General features: G+C 50.7%; 1 protein-coding gene across 6 annotated transcripts in view; it reads right to left on the bottom strand.

Moving 5' to 3' along the window:
* ADARB1 (adenosine deaminase RNA specific B1) overlaps nucleotides 1-20,344 on the bottom strand; it is a 130,695-nt gene that overhangs the window by 45,213 nt on the left and 65,138 nt on the right. The window contains exon 1 of one of the 6 annotated variants that reach the window (XM_032392497.1): nucleotides 19,988-20,271. The exons of the other annotated variants lie outside the window; for them this stretch is intronic. The gene's annotated coding sequence lies outside the window, so the exon portion shown is untranslated. Of the gene's footprint in view, nucleotides 1-19,987; nucleotides 20,272-20,344 lie in introns of those variants that run through there. 6 annotated transcript variants of the gene reach the window in all.

Raw genomic sequence — 20,344 nt, 5'->3', positions numbered from 1 at the left:
TCGGCCAAAGGTCCAAGAGAGGGAGCTGCCAGCTACACGGGGCAACGGACGGAGGGGAAAGGCCCCACTCCAGCCAGACGCCACCCTCCCAGCTGCAAGGCAGAGTCAGGGGGACACTCGGGGGGCCTGTCTGAGGTGCCGAGGTGCCCATCTCAGCACCCCTGGGGCTGCCAGGAGACCACGGAAGAGGAGCAAGCCTGCGAGCTGTCGGCAGTGGCCTGGTGGGAACCTGGACCCCCTACCAGGGAGAGCGGGAGGTGCCAGGGACAGTCAGCTAGGACACGAGGTTTAAGTAACATTCAGGGTCCTGTAACACAGTATGTTCAGGTTTCAGTAAAAAATCATTCATCATACCGAGAGCCACGAAGATCCCAAACTGAATGAAAACATCAACCAGGAGATGCCACCCAGAGATGTTAGAGTCACTGGGGGAAGATTTCCAAGCAGCCATCATAAAGTACTTACTATACAGCTTTAGTCATCGGGACGGTGTGGAATTAAGCGAGGGACAGACAAGCAGGTCACAGCTGAGCAGAAGGAAGGACCTACAGAGAGGCTCTTGCCAACACACCCGGCCGATCACGGACAATGGTGCCAAAGCCGGTCAGCGCAGAAGGACAGACGGACCTGTCAACAAAGTATGTTGGCGCAGTGCGGCACCCGAGTCTACACCCTACACAAAAATCCACCTGAAATGGACCTGGAGCTTCAAGGTAAAGCGCAAAACTATAACACCTTTAGGAAATTCATAGGAGAAAACCCTCAGGATCTATAGGCAAAGAGTTTGCAGACTCTTCTGCAGGTCAAAAGCACCTTCTATGAAAGGAAAAACTGATAAACTGGACCTCATCAAAACTAAACACTTCTGCTTAAGACCCTACTGAGAAGATGGAAAGACAAGCTACAGACAGGGAGAAAATCTTTGAAAGCCACATATCCAACATATAGAATACACAAGAAATTCTCAAAACTAAACAATAAAACAATCCAATTAAAAAATGGGCAAAAAATATGGTTATTTCACCAAAGAAGATATATCTGTAGATGGCAAATGAGCACGTGAGAAGGTGTTCAATGTCATCAGCCCTTAGGGAGATGCACCTTGAAACCACATGGGATACCACCACACACCTGTGAGAATGGCTACAATAAAAAACAGTGGCCACCCCAAACGCTGGCGAGGATGCGGAGAAGCGGGTCACGCACACGGCTGGCGGGAATGTAACAGGTGCAGCCACCCCAGAAAGCAGTCTCGTGGTTTCTTAAACCCTAAACATGTGCATTTATCCCAGAGAAATGAAGACATGTTCACATAAAAAATGGGTACATGGGGGTGCCTGGCTGGTTCAATGGAGCATGTGACTCTTGATCTTGGGGTTGTGTGTTCAAGCCCCATTTTGGGGGTAGAGATTACTTAAAATTATAAACACATCAGTGTTTATAGCAACTTTATTCACAATAACCCAAAACTAGGAAAAATCCAGATGCCCTTCAACAGGTGAGTGATTAACTAAAATGTGGTCCATCCATGCCATGGAATACCACGTGGCAATAAAAAGAGACAAACTATTGATATACACAACAACCTGGATGGATTTCCAGAGAATTAGAATGAGCGAAAAAACCCAATCCCATGGTCCACTGATACATAACAGTGTGGAAATGAGAAAACTGTAGAAATGGAGAACAGGTTAGTGGTCACCAGGGCTGGGGGAAGATGTGGGTATGGCTATGAAAGGGCAATAGGAGGGATCCTTGTGGCACGAGAATGTTCTGGATCTGGACTGTACGGAGGTCAACATCCTCGTTGTAACAGTGCACTGTGTAAAGCGAGCATGGGTTCTCGTGTTATTAGCTGCATGTGAATTGACATGATCCCAAAATAAAAAGTTAAACTGAAGTAGACAGAAGGCACACTCGATAATTAGCCAACAACTGGGAGGCTGAGAGGGCCGGCTTCTCTGGAGGTCGGGGACGAGGAAGAGCACACGTGCAGTGATGACGATGGTGAGTCAGCCACAGGAGGCGCCCGGCTCCAGCGGGGTTCACCTGACTCGCAGAGCTCACCGCGTTTACGGGCTCTTACATATTAAAATTCTAAAAAAGGACACGGGAAATGTCTCACAGTAGAAAATCATCAGGCTGTGCAGAGCGGCATGTGGGTGCATGCATATTCAGAACAGAAGCCACAAGTCTCTTGCAGAGCAGAAGCCAACACGTTCCACTTCTACAAATGCCAACTCTGGTACCAAAGGTTATAAAACGAAGCAGAACGACAAACACGAGCGCTCCAGAGCACTTCACATACCCATTTTTCTTTCATTCTGAAAAGCACTTCTTATGGTCTGAACTATAAACAAGTAAGAATTAAAACCCCATAAAAAAATCCCATATCAAACAAAATTCCAGGAATGGCCAATAAAAGAAAAGCTTCCTTTGACAGTAGTATTCAAATAATTTCCCTAATGCAGTAGGAAGTAAGCTAAACTTAGGGGCACTGAAGTGTGAAAAGACCATTCAAGTTAGCATCAAAAGACTTGTATTTAAGTTTAACTCGGTTCCAGTTACAATTCCAACCTCCCTTTGCTTAGTAGAGCTAGGCAAGCTGGTTGGGAAGTTTATGTGGAGACGCGAACAGTTTGAGCAGGGCCAGCCCTCCCAGATTGGACACGATGGAGTGCCAACACCCAAAACAGGGTGTGTGGTTCACGGACTGACCGTCAATGTGATGGCTGTGAACTTGGAGTGATAGCGAGCGCACTCAGAAGTCCGAGTCAGGGACGTGTGCTTCCTAAGAAACCAGACTGGACACTGAGGGACCGCATGCAAGAACTGATTTCAAATAACACAATTCAACTGGCAGTGTTTTTGTTTTTAAGTGGACGGTGGTTATTGTTCGTACGTTTGTAGATGCTTTGTTGCACAACAACGTAACATGGGCCGTACCCCTTTCTCTCCACCATGGAGAGGGAAGCTGCGCACCTTCCTACCCTGTCACACCCTCCCCCTCCCTTAGTGAAAAAAGATATTCTGGAATGAAATGTAAAGAACATGACTTACTTATATTAAAGATGTGTCAGAACTTGAATATTTTCTATCGTGCTGCTGAAAATTCTATCATTAAGAGTTCACTAAAAAGGTATAGATTAAAAAGTGCTTAAAACAAGCAGTAAACTTGATTAAAATTACTAGCAATTATTACTGGATTTTATCCATTTTATTCTTAAAACAGAATGGTTTTAAGAGAAGTTTCACATATTATTTGTGGCTGCTACGGGTTTTATTTTTAACAGCCATACACTGCAAATTTTTAAAAAGAGAAGTGTTAAAATGGAGATTGTGTTGATACTTTACTATAAATCAAGCAACTTGCTGAAGTCTACATTAATTTTATAGCCATAGAAAAAATACCAAATGATGATCTGATTATTTAACAAAAGTAACTGAAATAAAAAATTCTTATATCATTTGAAGGAGAATAATCTGAAATTCAACAACTTAATCCAGTACCTTTAGAGAATAAACCTCATGATTTGTATTTTACTTTCATTATTATATAAACAAAATATCCTTGGAGAAGAAACGAACAGATCAATGGAAGAGAACAGAGAGCCCAGAAATAGAGCCACACAAACACCGTTAACAGATCCTTGTCAAAGGAGCAAGGTGATCCATGGAGCAAAGATCGTCTCTTCAACAAATAGGGCTGGAACAACAGGACGTCCACACCCAAAAAGTGAATCTAACACAGACCTTACACTCTTCACAATTAACTCACAATGGATCACAGACTAAACGTTGAATGCAAAACTGTAAAACTTCTAGAAGACACCACAGGAGAAATCCTGGGGGACCCTGGATAGGAGGATGACTTTTTAGATACAGCACCAAAGGTACAATCCAAGAAAGAAAACTGATAAGCTGGACTTTGTTAAAATGTAAAACTTCTGTTCTGAAAGACCATGTCAGGAGAGTGAGAAGACAGGCCACAGACTGGGAGGAAACATTTGCAAAAGACACATCTGATAAAGGACAGTTATCTATGATATATAAAGAACTCTCAAAACTCAACACTGAAACACAAACAATCTTTTAAAAATGGACAAAAGACCTGAACAGAGAGACATACAGATGGCCAGTAAGTAAAGCGGCTCCACGTCCCAGGTCCTCGGGGAGATGAACTCGGCTGCACACCTACGAGAACGGCCACAATCCAGAACACGGACACCGGCAAGCGCTGGGGAGGACGTGGAGCGACCGGAGCGCTCATTCACGGCTGCTGGGGAAGCAGATGGGGCAGCCACCCTGGAAGGCAGTTTGGTGGTCTCTCACAAAACGAAACGTGCTCTTCCCATACGACCCAGCAATCACGCTCCCTGATGTTTTCCCAAAGGAGATGAGAACACACGTCCACACAAAACCCTGCACACAATGTTCGCGGCAGCTTTATGCGTAACTGCCAACCCTTGGGACCCTTCGTGCATAACTGCTCTTCAGTGGGTGGATGGATACGGGAACTGTCCATCCAGTCAATGGGGGAGTGTTCAGCGCTAAGAGGAAACGAGCCATCACGCCATGAGAAGACACGGAGGGACCATGAGTGCGGATCACCGAGTGACAGAGCCAGTCTGAGAAGGCTGCGTCCTGCGTGATTCCAGCGACAGGGCTCTCTGGCGAAGGCACAACCATGGAGGCGGTGACGGGTCCGTGGTTGCAGGGACAGGGGGAGGAGGGATGAACGAGTAGACCACGGGTTTGGGGCCGTGAAAACAAGCCGTATGACCCTGGAATGGTGGGTCCATGCATTCACACGGTTGTGCAAGGCCAAGAACATACAGCCGTCTGGGTGGTAACGACGTGTGAGAGCAGCCTTACCCAGTGTGACACACGCACCACTCTGGGGGCAGAGGGACCAGGGGAGGTTGTGGGGGGCCCTCTGTACTTCCCCTCAGCTCTGCTGTGGGCCAAACACTGCTCTAAAACATGAAGTCCTCATTTTTTAAAAAAGCAGAGCAATGCACAGTGACATTCATTATGTTAACTGGGAAATACTGACGAGAAGGGGAATCTACGGAATCAGAAGAGGAAAATGCTGGCAGCAAGCAGACACACAGAGTTAGAGGGTTCAGTGTACGTGTGCGCGTCACCTGGTGGACAAACCAGGAGGAGCAAACCCCACAGACAATTTATCCTTTGCCATCAGACAAGTGAAGGGAGCCGGCCACATGGTCGGGCTGTGGGTCTGGATCCCCCTCGTGATGGAGCCGCAGGCTGAGGCACGGGTACCTGGAAGCACAGCTGGCAGAGGGCACCCCAGCAGGGACAGCACTGGGGAGGAGGCAGGGCAGGGGTGGCCCCACGAGGCCTGGCTCACAGGGGACCTGCGTGGGGCCCCTGGCATCTTCCAGATGGGCTGCAGGTCTGGTAGTGATCGTACCAACGTAAGTGTGTGCGGATCTGTCACCTCGCCAGCCCTACCTGCCCCGCACGCATGCCGCAGGAGCTCACACCCACCAGCCTCCCCGCCTCTGTGCTGCCAGGCACACCAGGCCCCGGGGGCCAGGGCCCCTGCGCATCCTGCCGTGACGTGGCCATCTGATGTCGCCCCCACACAGGAGCCGGCGTCTTATCCAGGGGACCAGGAAGTCCTCCAGCACGCGAGCTCCGCACTCGGAACCACACCCACAGGCTTCCCACAGCCCCCAGGAGCCCGGAGGCCACCTCTCCCCACACAGAGGACCTCCCTGGCCCCTCCTTCACTATGCCTGACCCAGGGGTTCCTCAGCGCCCTGCCAACTGCTTTTCCACACGGGGCCCTGTGCTCTCGGGTCACCGGGCCTGCCATGCTCTCCCCCCAGGTCACTGCAGCCTGCCCCTCCTCACAGCCCACCTCCTGGAAGAGGTCCTGCCACTGTCCTACGCAGGGCGTCACCCTCCGCCTCCCTCCACTCACCGAAGCCTATGATCTGCAGCCTGCCCCCTGCTTGTGACCGGTCTCCCCCACCCCCACCGGGCATACGGACCTCCTTGCCTCTGGTCGCCCAGCACCTGCCCATGACTGCGAGGACGGGCCCGACAGGTGAGCCCGAGCTCTTCCAGCTCCAGCTCCTTCTCCAAAGCCCTGCACCTGTGCTAGACACGGGGCTCGCCTCCGCTCAGACGACCTGGACAAGCCCCAGGGGCTCAGGAGGTGCCCCGCCTCAGCTCCTGCCCCATCCCAGAGTCTTTACCTGCTGCCACAGCTGTTTTCCCAAAACAAGCCGTACTACGCTCTGAGAACCACGCACACCCAAGACCTCCACCCGCCTACGAGACGGGAGCACGATGTGCTGGCTGATTTCAGGTTCCTTTCCCTTCAGTGTTTGCTGCTCTAATTAGGGCATGTGTTGGTCTTTGCCAGAAGGAAAGACACAGAATTTTATCAATTTTTCCTAATTTATGATTTTTACTGAAATGTGCCAACTAGATGTCAACTTGTGCAAAAACAGACGAGCTACTGTTAACAACCAGACCTTATTAGAGGACACAAAGCCCCGAGCCGCTGAGCCGGGCCCGATTCAGCACAGCAGGATTGGGAGACGGCTGCCCGAGGACTTCCCACACCCGGGCGCTCTGCGCAGGAACCAGGCCAGCAGGCCCAAACCAGACGGTAAGCGCGGACACAGCCATGGCCAAGATTAGAGTCCCAAACTTCCAACATGCTTCTATTTATTCACTTCCACTCACCAATAAATACCCACTATCTCGGGCTTTCCTGACATGGCCCAGAGAGTGCCCCCGCACGTGTGACTTCTCCTCCCAGACAGAGCTCTTCCCCTCCACGGTGGCACGTGAGCCCCGCGGTGGCACGCTCCCAGGCTCATGACAGCTGGAGCTGGGGGTGCCACGGTCCTGGGAGGCCCTGGCCAGTGCTGTGGCTGCCCACCCCCACAATGAGGCTGGCACCTCCCGCAGAGTGAGGTCCAGCCTCCCAGCCCCCTGAGCACTCCTCTCTGGCCAGACCACCCTGCCCGTCCCACCAGGCCTCAGAGCTAATCGTCCGTGCCTGCGACACTCGGCTGGGCAGCGCTCAGCAAAGTGCTGCCTGCTGTGGAGGACGGGGGTGTCCCATCGGAGCGTCCCAGCTAACTGATCACATCTTGACCACTTCTGTCCCTCTATTAGCAGCTTTCTCTGAAACACGTCTGAACTTAAAAATGTCCTCACTTACCCCTTGAGTCCTTAAATCAGAAACAGCTGTAAGCAAAGCAGCTGTAATTTGGTTACTACGGACGTGAGAGGTTATCTTCTGAGTACAGTTCACGATGAAGAAATGTCTTCCCAGCAGCCATTACATGGCTCTCGATGGGCTACAGATGCCTTGCGGGGGGCCACACCCCACCAGAACCCACTTGCTCGTGGCCTGCAGGACGTCTCCTAAGCGGGGCGATGGTCCCATGGGCCTGTTTCAAGCTCAGCTACGTGGCCTCAGGCAAGGTTCTGTCCGGCCAGTAGCGCTCACAGCCCGTGGCCGGGGCGGCGGCGCCCAGCCTGGGGGCCCTGTGGGCGCTACTGTCATCCGGACGGCGGCGGCGCCCAGCAGGACCACACAGCGAGGGCCTCACGCTCACGCTCCTCCACGTGCCATCACCTGAGGCTGCTCTTGATGACTCAGGTCCCCAGGCTCGCTCCACACAACATGAGACAGACACTGAAACACTACACATTGTGACAACAGCAGACAAATGCAGGGGGTTAATTCTGTCCCCGCGACAAGTCCCACAGCAGATAGGAGAAACCTCGGTTATCGATACTCTCCGGGGAATTAAAGTAATCCACCAAGAAATGTATTTTCAAAGTCATGCCTCAGCCTAACCTCCTTAACCTCAACTTAACCTTCCAGGAGCAATCTCTGAACGCTGAGCCTGACACCGTGGTGACTACAACACCAGAGGGATGAGACCAGTCAGGCGAACATCGACCCCAACCAAGCAATCAGGCAGCCAACAAACCCCGATCTCACATATGATAAAAGCCCATAACATTATGAGTTGAAGTCCTATCCAGAAAGATTTCCGGTACACCAGAGTTCTAGACCGATGAACTCCAGACTCTCCGCTTCCACGTAACCAGTTCACTAGGCTGAGCACTGGGCTAGCCGCACACAGCAGAGCGGCTGGGGCTGTCTACAGCTCGCGGTCAGCAAGCCCGCGCCGCCCGGGGCAACCACAAAGGCACAGAGCTCAGCACCATGTCGGAGGAAGCGAGTGGGTAGACTGTTGTGCCCGCAAACACAAAACACCAAGGCAACTAGCTTTGGGGCTCAAACAGCCTGAGCCCCGGCCCTCCCCCAGCCCCTGCAACACTCCCCACAGGCGGTGGATGTGACGGCCGGCTCCAGTGGAAGGGCGTCTCCAGGAAAAGCTGACTTCTTCCATCGGCTCTTACCCAGTCCCTAGGTACGTGGCTGTGCATCTCCCTGCACATCCAGGGACGCGGAGTCCCCTGTGTCAGAAGGCAGCCCCTTCTAGATGACCCTGACCTGAGGGCCTGGGGAGCTCCTGTGCCGATCTTCTAGATGACCCTGACCTGAGGGCCTGGGGAGCTCCTGTGCCGATCTTCTAGATGACCCTGACCTGAGGACCTGGGGAGCTCCTGTGCCGATCTTCTAGATGACCCTGACCTGAGGGCCTGGGGAGCTCCTGTGCCGATCTACCTGAAAATAAGAACCGTGTCTCCTCAGGCGATCACTCTTTTTTTATTTTACTTTATTTATTTATTTGACAGAGAGAGACACAGCGAGAGAGGGAACACAAGCAGGGGGAGTGGGAGAGGGAGAAGCAGGCTTCCCGCGGAGCAGGGATCCCCATGTGGGGCTCCATCCCAGGACTCTGGGATCATGACCCGAGCCGAAGGCAGACGCTTAACGACTGAGCCACCCAGGTGCCCCGGCAATCTTTCAATAGCCTACTATGTCAATAATATAAGGACAAATACCTAATTTAAAAATAGGTACACAAACAGGAACAAAACTCAGGATAAACGTAGATGGGCTTTGATAAGCTTTTTAGTTTCACCTCATTTCTTGTAAGTACAGAAAGATGCCAGCTGTCAAACTGTCAGGGAGCATGAAAGTCACAGGTTGGCTGAGGGGAAGGGGTCCCCGTACAGTGAACAGAAACCGGTGGCCCCCATGAAGGCCAAGGCCATGCCTCCTGCGGGAGCACCTGCCCTGACTGGCCTTCTCCATGTCGGTGTCCAGAGAGCAGAACGATCCCAAGATTCATCAGGGACTAGGTAGGAGGGAGCTAGGGGCTGTAAAAAGTGCTCAGGCAAAGGATTCTGAGCAACGAGCACTGGAGCAGGGAGGGGGTCTCCGAGAGTGTGCTCACCTCCCCAGGGGATGCTGGGAGGGCCCAAGGCACAAGTCGGCTTCACTGGGCTCCCACCGTAACAATACAACACAAAGACTCCGCTGCCATGAACCTTCAGACTCTGAGCCCAGTTCTAACAACTGGATGAGACTATTAAGACTGCTTATATTCAAAGATTTAGTTACAAGAATTATCACCTTGGCTTTTCTATAAGGTTTACTTTGCGTCTGTATTTCCTAATTTTACAATAAACATTGCTTCCATAATGAGAAAAGTGGGATTTTTATTCTAAGCCACTCTCCTACACACACACACACACACACACACACACACACACACCCCTTGCTCCACAGGCCCTGAAAGTGGGCTGGGAAGTAGCAGACCCCCGTGTGAACCCAGCGGGCTCTGTCTCTGCAGCCCCATCCGCTGTCGACAGTGACAGAACCATACCCTTCCCGCTGGTGTTATGGCAAATACCAGACGCCCTGAGGACTTCAGCATAATGTCAGAGCTCATAGAGACGGTGCAACTAACCAAACTATGGGCAGAACTAAAACCTGCTAGGCAGAGGACAAGCCGACGGGCTGTGGGACCACTGGGGAAGGAGTGACCACTCTGGGTACTGGGGGCACAGTGGGGGAGGGCTGCCCAGTGACCTTGGGCAGGCCCCCCAGCTCACCAGGAGCCTCCATAAAACAATGTCACGTACAAGGGGACCAAAGGATTCTAAACCCTGATTATACATCCAAGGCACTCATTCCATTCAATTATCACCATTACACACACTATTCTAAACATGTCTATTTTATACCTAGCAAATATATAGAAACAAGTTTCCCAAGATTAAATTTTGTGGTCTACGAGGCCCCCAGCAAACCGTTCCCATGGTCGCCGGCTCTCTCCTACACACCCCAGCCCACCTCAGGTGGGGCTCCAGAGGACAAGCAAGAACCCCCAGGATGGAGCCAGCGGCTGGGAGAACAATGACCCCCCCAGAAGAAGACGTGGGGTGTAAATAAGATGCCCCACATTGGGGCAGAGTGCATAATCCCGGCCAGGCAGACTTCATCAGCATGTGGCTCACAGGCTACCAGCCCAGGGCAAGCCGCACGAAGTAGTGGGTGAAGACAGAGGTTTATCTCCCTGGGGAGGTGCTGCATTCTTCATGGCGTACACCATGTTTCCAGGCCCGGCCACACGGCCTCCTGCGTGCTTCCCTGTATTCCCACCCACCTTCCTCTGCTAGACCGGGGTGGGGGCGACCCCCGGGGTCACTCCAGAACCTTTTGTCAAAGAAGGAAAGAAGCCTGAGTCCTTGAGTGACCTCCAGGGACAGCCATGTCAGAGCACTGGGCTGGCTTGTCACGTGGTCTGTGGCCCCCGGCCCCACCCCTCACCTGCGTGTGCGTGTGTGTGCATGCTCACGCACATGGACCTCCATGCTCTCCCTCTCCTTTACGGCCTCTCCCGCTCCTCAGCAGGGCAGGCCTGAGCAACAGCAACCTCTACGAATGCACACACATTGTTGAAGCCTGATTCCAGAACAACAAAGTAACGTTACCAGCTCAGAACCAACCATAGTAGAAGAAAAACCTTCATAAAGCATTCCTTTACAACCATACTTTGTCCTTCAAAATGGACATACAGTAATAACAATGCACTTGCAATACAGTCTCTGTTTGCTCTATTTAACATAGCCTAACTAAAATGCCGTTTATTTGAAAAATACACTTTTTTTCCTGAAATCAAAGGAAGACAATAAGGTGAACTGTATTTTCAATATGAACAGTAATAATGACACTAAGAATAGGCACTGTTGAGATCTGATCCAATTTCCATAGTATTTTGAGAACAACCTCACAAATCTTACCCTAGGGTTTGCTTTACAATTTCAACTGTCAACCTCGAGTGGCTCTATCTCTGAAACGTCTCCTCTAGCTAAAGGAGCTCCTGCAAGTGAGCGGGGTCCCCTCTTGTGCTATGAAGCCCCTCAGCACGAATGCCATGAAATGCACCCATACACCTGTCACAACAGGTTCTAGAAAACCTGGGCCTCCTATCCATTACTGCTGTTATTCACTGGTGGAGGGCGGGGTTCAGCAAGTGTCTTTCTTGTGCCCTTCTCCTGGTAGACATGGTGACTTGCATTCTTGCCAGAGATTGGGGAATATCCATCCCTTCCTCCCTGATACACATAGCAGAGCAGCAATGCATCATTACAAACACACCCTCGCCATGGTAGCCCATTCCAGAGCAAATCCTAAGCTTTAAAGCTGGGGCTGTCCTTCTGCCACTGCCATCCTAGCACCTACACCTGCCCTGTGCATGCCCAAATCCCTGGTGCCAGCACACAAAAGGCGCTAATGGGTACTGGCTGGATGGATGGATAGATGGGTGGGTGGGTGGATGGACAGAAGGAAGGAAAGTTGGATGGATAGATGGATGGATGCATGGATAGATGAGGGGAATGGGTAAGTAGATAAGTGGATCAATAGATGGATGAATAAATGGGTTGATGGATGGCAGATGGGTAGACGGATGGATGACGGATGGATAAATGGGTGGAAGGATGGATGGATGAATGAATGGGTAGATGAATGGATAGGTGGATGGATGATGGATGGAGAGATGATGAATGGATGGATAAATGAATAGATGGGTAGATGGATGGATGATGGATGGTAGATGGATGAATGAATGGGTAGATGGGTAGATGGATGGATGGGTGGATGGATGAATAGATGGGATGATGGGTGGGTAGATAAAAGATGAATGGGTAGATGGTAAGTAGATGTGTTGATAGATGGGTAGATGGATGAATGGATGGGTGGATGGATGATGGATGAGTAGATGGATGGGCGATGGATGGGTAGATAAATGATGAATGGGTAGATGGGTAGATGGATAAGTAGATGGGTTGATAGATGGGTAGATGGATGAATGGATGGGTAGGTGATTGAACAGATGGGAGGATGGGTGGATATGAATGAATAGATGGGTAGATGGATGGATGATAGATGGATAGATGGATGAATGAATGAGTATATGAGTAGATTGATGGATGGGTGGATGGATGAACAGATGGGTATATGGATGGATGATGGATGGGTGAATGGATAAGTAGATGGGTTGATGGGTGGGTGGCTGGCTGGCTGGCTGGATGAATAGATGGGTAGATGGATGAATAAATGCCATCCCACCCTGTATCTCAAGCTGTCAGAGTGCTTTGCACCTTACAAAGAGGCACTCTCTCAGCAGGGGAAACCAGGGCGGAAACGAGGGAAGAAGCGTGGCATGCTCCCTCAGGCGCTGCCTGCTCGCCCCACAACCCGCTGCGTCTCCTCACTCCGTGAAGACTTGACGGCAGGGAGTCTTCCGTGCCCTGTTCTCCAGCAGTGCCAGAGGAAGCACGCCTCTATGGGGCTGGGTCTCCATTTCTTCTTCTTCTTCTTTTTTAAAGATTTTATTTATTTATTTGAGAAAGAGAATGAGAGAGAGAGAGCATGAGAGGGCGGAGGGTCAGAGGCAGCAGCAGACTCTCCGCCGAGCCGGGAGCCCGATGTGGGACTCAATCCAGGGACTCCAGGATCATGACCTGAGCCGAAGGCAGTAGCTTAACCAACTGACACACCCAGGCGCCCTCTGGGTCTCCATTTCTACAAAAGGTCCCCACTCTCCTTTCCATCCTAGAAACGTGGGGGCGCCCAGCCTCCGACCGCAGCACAGGGTAGAGCCGCCGCCCATGTGACACTGGGACACTGGCTGTCAGATGGCATGCAGAATGGCTGGGCCCAGGTAAAGTGCTCTCACACTTGAGATAAGTACTCATCGAGAAAGCCTTTAATCTGGAATACAGAGGCTTATTCACACAATGGGGGTCAAGGGGTTCTGTGCGTTCCCCCACCCCCACCCCCACCTAACATTTCTTTACTCAGCAGCTGTGCCGGGAGTGGAAAGAAGGCAACAGATGCCATCACCTGGACTGGCCAGGGCCCAGGGAAGGCTGGTGTGGGGGCCTAACTGTCCCAGCAGCATCTGCTTTATGGAGGTCCTGGTCAATATTTAAATTGCACATTATTCCCTTTAAACCATAATTTTCTGATGACTCATCTAATCCCTCTGAGCCTCACACAGTCAGTGGCCAATGACCTGCCCTAGAGAAGGTAGTAACTATGTGGATCATTGAGAAGCCATGAAAAACCACTGAAATCATATCGTTTCTGAAGCCAACAAGTAACCTGCTATTGTTCTCAGAAAAATAATTCAATTTGAAAAAGCTGGGGTGGAGCCTGCTTGAGATTCTCTCTGCCCCACCCTCCCGCCTCTCTAAAAAAAAATATGGAAGAAGCTTACATATACCAGTCTTAGGAAAAATTCAACACACATGATTTGAGTACCTTAAAATTATGTAATACTAAGAGACTACGCTGCACATCTTGTAAAACTTTGCTTATCTGGTATAAATGGAATGGCCAGCCTTAATACTGATAATTTTTATTTTTATTTTTTTAAAGATTTATTCATTTATTTTGAGAGAGAAAGAGAGAGAGAGAGCACATGCGAGCAGGAGGAAGGGCAGAGGGAGAGGGAGAGAGAGAGAGAATCTCCAGCAGATTCAGATTCCCCGCCAGGCACAAAGCCTGAAGCCAGGCTCGGTCTCGCGACCTGGAGATCATGACCTGAGCTGAGCTGAAACTAAGAGTGTGAGGCTCAACTGACGGAGCCGCCCAGGTGCCCTGAGACTGATAATCTTTAAAGGCAGAAGGGATACTAACACGTAATATATGCTGCTTAATACAAGTCACAGTGAATTCACACACACTGGAGCACCCAGTGAACACAACTCATTATATACAGGGGCTCAAGTGCTACATCTGGTGATGCTCTCAATCTCTCAAGATGCTGGCCCCAAAATGCAGCCTATTTGAGAACGGTTTTCCTACAGAAGAAAAAGATTCTAGAATGCATGAAGAAGACATTTTGACATTCGTCCCCATACAATGGGACTAATACAAACCATTTGAATTAGAGCAAGTTCCCAGAAAAAAATTATTCTTGTAGGTTTCAATATTTTCCCCAACTTAAATGTTTAGTGATGAGGGGCCATGGAAAAAATAGTGGCAATCCTAAATTTAGGGTATTTGATCAAAATTTCTTACAGTTTCTGCTTTGTCTTACTTTTCCACTGCTTGTCTTAAGGACATCCTGCTTCTTAGTGCTGAACTAGGGAACAACCGCAGCCTGAGGCGAGGGTCCGTCACAGCGGCACTGAAGACGCGCATCCCCTGGGGATGGTGCTGTTTGTCCCAGATGCACACAGAGGCACAGTGCCCCTGAAGTCGACACATCACGATGCCCTCGCTGCTCCCAGACACAGAGCTCTGAGGGTCATAAGCATCTTTGTAGACTCAGCAAGATGCTGTCATCCTAAGACTGATATTCCAAAATTGGTTTCTTCTTCTTTTCCTGGGGAAGCCACACTGAGAACTGGCTCACCTCATTCCCTGACGGGTTGATGGACTCTGGCCACAGAATACCCCAAGGATGCTGGCGTAGTGACAACTGGGTCCTGGTCCTAGCAGTGGGTGGGCAGGAAGGAGACGCCCAGGGAGAGAGAGGCTCCCTGGACAGCAGGTGAGTCCCCTCGCCAGAAGCATCTTTGCACCGAAGACACATTCTATTAGGTACCTGACCCCATACGAGGACGGCAACAACACACCCCAAAGCCGGTGGTTTGTGATTTTTACAGTCACAGACAACTTTTAAGTCTGGTGTTAAGAAAAAAACATAGATTTTAATGTATTAAAACATCAAGTTGAATTAGAGGCTGAAATTACCTGGTACTGAATGCAAAGAAGTTGTTCTCCGTGTTTTTAAAAGCAATCTTAACAATGGCTGCCACAGCCTTACTTTCTACAGCTTGAAAGTAGTTTTAAGGTGAGAAAAGTTATGAATGAAGAATGGCAGCAAGGGAGAAGTCATCACAAGGCATCTGTCTCAGGAGGAAAGATCTTTGATACCCAAAGCTACAAACTTCTAAGGCTTCATAAATATCTTCCTAAAAATACACTTGGAACACTGAAGCTAAAATGACTTCTGTATAGGTCTTTTAAGACCTATCTGTTTAAACTAGCCCCCAAATCTGTGAGATGCCAACATACAAAGCAGAGGCACTTCAGAAGGGCTGCTGGGAAGCAGCATCAACCAGACCGGCTCCTAAAGCCGTCTGCCCCAGAAAAGCGTCTCCGCGTCCCATCGCATGTGAGGTCCAGCACTTCACATATGAGAGTAAAAGCGAAACGAGTTACCTTTCCTTTCAGAGCGTTTCCTGCGCCTCCTTTTATACCGACGCCCCGCGATGCTGAAGAAGGTCCCCGTGGTCAAAGTCCCGGCAATGAGCGAGGCCATACAGATGTGCGAGGCCAGCCCCGGCCAGCCCCGGCCCCTTCCAGGCCCCCGAGCATCCCGGCCCCCAGCCGACTCGGGGAGGCAGCCCGTCCTCTGTCCCGGGCTCATTTTGCTCAAACCACAGCATCAGGGCTTTGCCAGCACCACGATGCCTTCAGAGCACACCACCCAGCAGTGACGTGTGACAGTTAGCCCTCCGCGCACTCCCGGACACAAGCCCACGGGACGGAACGAAAGACATGCTGTGACTCCTCCCAGGGGAACGGGAATCCCCACAGAAACATACCAAGTCCTGCCTTAAAAAGGCTGCGTCACCTTTAAAATATTCTGACAGAGCGTCCACAACAAAGAGGTGACGTATCAGGAAAAGAGCACAGCGCACAAAAAAACGCTGCAGAAAGCCGGGGGCTACCCCAGCGCACAATGCGGAGGCTCAGCAGGCGAGCCGCCACCGGGACGCACGGAAGTGCCCGTGCACCGTGCGGGCGCCCAGAGGAGCCCCGAGACGCGGAGCACCACCTGCCCCCCGTCAGGGGCCGCGCCTCCTCCCTCCTAGCACGCCAGACGGCCCACGTGCTGCTGTCTCCTCCGCTGGGGTACAGCTCCCCAGGTGGGCAGACACAGCCTTCACGGTGTCCCCCGAGCCCAGGGGACTGTGTCCAGGACCCAGCATTTAGGGCTGACACAGCACAACCCGCAGCCCTCAACCTCAACACACACGGATCAGGCCCCAGGGGGACACTACCCCAGATCCTGGCTCTGTGTCCCTGGAACAAAAGCCCTGCCGATCGGGGCTGTCCCGGGAGGAACCAGGATGGGGGAAGGACGTCGGTGGAAGAGCACTGGGTGAAAGAAAAGACAATTAAGTCACCCAGCTCTTCTCTCGATGTGAAGCAATCATCTTGTAGAACAAAGTCCCTTTCCAGCAGCGCCCAGCACCTGTCGGCCCACATGTGCCTCCAAAGGCACACACGCTAACGCGGGACCCAGCACAGGCGCACAGGGTGCCCGGGGAGCGGCTCCCACACGAAGCAGTCCCTGCGTCCCCTACATTTGTGTGTGGGCATGCCCAGACGCACTCGGTGTAACTCATGAGCTATGCCGGCAACCAGAATCACGAGTTCCACTCTTTACAAAATTATTCATATGATTTAACTAAATTTTCAAAGTATTAAATTAAAAATTCAGCTTTCTTTAAATAATTTTGACTAAAACATTTGGTATTAACTGTAATTTATATTATGTAACTTACTTGTAATAGATAATTTTGAAAAGACATTTTCTGAAAACATGAAAAAATTAGTGTTTTGCTTTGTTGTTTAGTAAAATTTGCATTTTTGACAGAAATATATTCAAATTTCATATATTTTAAACTTAATTATGTATTTTATTTTTAATCTTTTGGTCCAGGACCAGATATAAGTGTTTCAGACTTTGTGGCCATTTGTCTCTGTTGCTTACAAACTCATGGAGGTGGTCACGGCCTTGGGGTGGGGGCCAGGAGAGAAGCTTCTGGCAAACGGTTTCCCCCGCGCGTGGGGCAGATTCTTCTGGGAAGCAGAGAACTCCTTTGTTCCCAAAGCCACCTCGGCTTGTGAGCTGGGTTTGGGTGACACTGCGCGGTGGCAGGCCGGCCTCCAGGCGGTCAGCACTCAGGGAGGAAGGGGAAGGTGCAGCCGCAGAGTGGAGACACTGGAAGGAAGCTGGGAGCAGCACAAAGAAAGGGCAGCCTGAAATCTGGGGAGGGGACCCGGGACATCAGGTCTGGGCACTGTCCGTGGTCACGTGCTGTCGGTTCCCACGGCGAGTGCGCAGGACCAGCGCATGGCTGGTGGGGCTGCCGTGGCCGCCAGGCGGGAGACGCCCCTCACTGCCCCCTGTGCATTTCTCGTGCCCACAAAGCCTGGCCTAACATATCCAAGACAGCCTAGTTTGGAAAAAGCAGCACTTGGACAACATCAAACAACCCCCCTTTCTCCAGTCAGACATCACATGCTTCAGAGCTTCAGGCGACAAGCGGCCTTGGAGAAAACCTCTGCCAGCACCATGGCCCTGGCCGGCACTCCTGCCGGCTGCCACTCGAGGCTGGGGCTCGGAACCTCTGCTGAGTTCAGACGCACAGTATACCCCCAACAGAGGAATTCAAGAGCAACCCAGGGGAATGAGAACGAAGAAACCACAGAGGAAACCCTGAAGGAAGACATAAACATTCTTCAATTATTTTAAACAAGAAACAAGAAAATTTCTTTGGACCTTATTTTATAATATAAAGTTACTTATTGTATTTAAAATCTGTTTGGGTATTTCCATGGGTTTCTCTATTAATTATTCCCTTGCCACACATCAAGACAAGTTAGGTAACCCTGAAAATGGCCACGCACCGTGATTGACCAGACCGGAGACGCTGAGGATGAGCCAGAAGCTCAAACCCCAGAGCACATGAATGGACTCGTCTGAGAAGAGCAGTGAGAATGTCACAGTCTCCCGCCCCTCTGAGGACACACCGGCGCAGGCGGGACTCCACGGCCATGGGGACTGGCCCAGGGGTCTCCTAATGGGGACCGAACCGAGGAAGCAACAATTTGAGAACAGAGCCAGAACTTGTGGAACTCTCTTATCCAGGAGAAAGAGCTTAATACTGCCAGAATCTTGAGCAGTCCAGATCAAATCAAACACAGATTTTTTTTTTTTTTTAAAGGTGAATGATAAAAAGCTGTCTGGATACTAGATTCCTTATGATGAGAATATCTGGGGAAATAATGCTCAAGGAAGTCAGGTAAAAACAAGGAGCATCTCCCCAGCTATTAGAGACACTGACATTTTTAATGTTTTCTCTCTCTGCATTATGGTTTTCATTTGAATTTGGTCTCTCCAGAAGCTGAGCTCAGTGGTGGGCCCCAACCTGCCCAACGCACAGCCCTGGTGAGGCCAGCTCGGGGCCAGAACAAACCTGCACAGGCTTCCTCTCTGTGCCCTGGAAATGAGAAAATTTTAATTTCTCTATCTCCATCATAACCCTGACCTAAAAGAGACAAAACATTTTATACCACAACACACAATTTATAAAAACTATATTCATAAAAAGAAAAACTTGCCTATACTCCTATATCTAAAGTTCCTACAGTACCAATCAGAGGGATCTAAAACCATAAAGCCGGGAAGTCGAGGGCTAGTGTGAAGGGCTGCCTGCACTGACCCGAAGGCTCCCAGCGAGCGCGGGGCCAGAAGGACACTGTGCGGGTGCACGTCAAGGATCCATGACACAACCACAGAAACCTAATCCATGTGTAGCTTCTCGGGAACCTAGCCAAGTGGAAATACACCAAAACCACAATCCAAGAGATACGCGATCATTAAAAATTAACTTGGAAATTATAGTTAACGTGGTGAAAAACACAACGGTGAGTTTGCCAGGAAACCCTCTGCTGGTTCCAACTCTGCACACAAAACTGTCTCTGTGTCCTAGTGTCCTGCTGTCCTGGGTTAGGTGCGCCATGTTCTAACTGCTTTCTTAGAGGCTGTATTTGTTTATTTGGCACACATTCATTACTGGGAAAATCATATTAACTATATTTTGTTTTTCTTGCTGCTCTGGCATATGGGGGACTTAAGAGACCCCGGGGAGAGCCTGCCCCTCCCAGGGCTCAGCCAGGAGTGTACCCTTCTTATGCAAACAACCCCCTCACTTGCTCTTGTAACTCTCACATCAAGCCCAGTGTTGCCCTTGCTCTAAATCATTCCAGGGCAGCCAGAAACCAAGGATAGCCCAGAGCCTGCCATAGTTACTCAAACTGCCAATCCTAAGCTGCTTCCCTGCCCTGCCTTGCCCTTGCTGTGGAAACCCGAAGAAGGCTCAGGCCTACGAAGGCCTTCCCATTGCTCCTTTCTGCCTCCAGACCAAGACCCGTGCTCCCCGTGTGGCCCTGCGTGGCCCTGCGTGGCTCGGCCCCTCCTCTAGGGAAATGTGAGGAGTCAAGTTTTGTCTCAATGGCACTGGCCTCCCTCCCCATGATGTCATAAACTACCATCCCATGGGGACAAGTGAGACAGCTGTCTCAAGACTGGCTTGGTTGGACAATACCAAGTCTACTTAATTTCCTTTTAACTAAAGGGCATGTATAGGCTATAAAACAAAAGGCCAGCTCATTTCCTGACCGCCGCGTAGTGCGGCCTTATCTGATCCCTGCTCTGCGCTCATATAAAACGCTGGATAAAATGGCAGTTACCTGCACTCTCCCACCACCTCACACACTCATCATCGTTCCCTCATCACAGGACACAACCCAGGGCAGAGCAGGTCTTCCTGACATGATAAGCGCTGTATCTTCTGCTTTCTTGAAAGCCAGAGAAGCTGAGAATCCGCGAGCATGACGAGGCACACGGTAGCCCAGCGGCGGGGGGCCTGTACTGCCGCCTGAGGCCAGGCCCCCTCGGGATGCTCCCAGAGTCGACATGAGGTCCCAGCTCCGCGCCTCTCACTTGTTTCTTCCTTCTTCCCAATTCTTTCTACCTTTAGGATCATTTAAGAAAAGCATAAAAATCGGGAAATCAGAGGAGGAGCCGAACCATAAGGGACTATGGAC

This window comes from Phoca vitulina, unplaced genomic scaffold (assembly GCF_004348235.1).
Source record: "Phoca vitulina isolate PV1807 unplaced genomic scaffold, GSC_HSeal_1.0 scaffold68, whole genome shotgun sequence".
In the NCBI taxonomy this organism is placed as follows: Eukaryota; Metazoa; Chordata; class Mammalia; order Carnivora; family Phocidae; genus Phoca; species Phoca vitulina.
The sequence above is the reverse complement of the archived record's forward strand: the minus strand, read 5'-3'. Positions and strand labels throughout refer to the sequence as shown.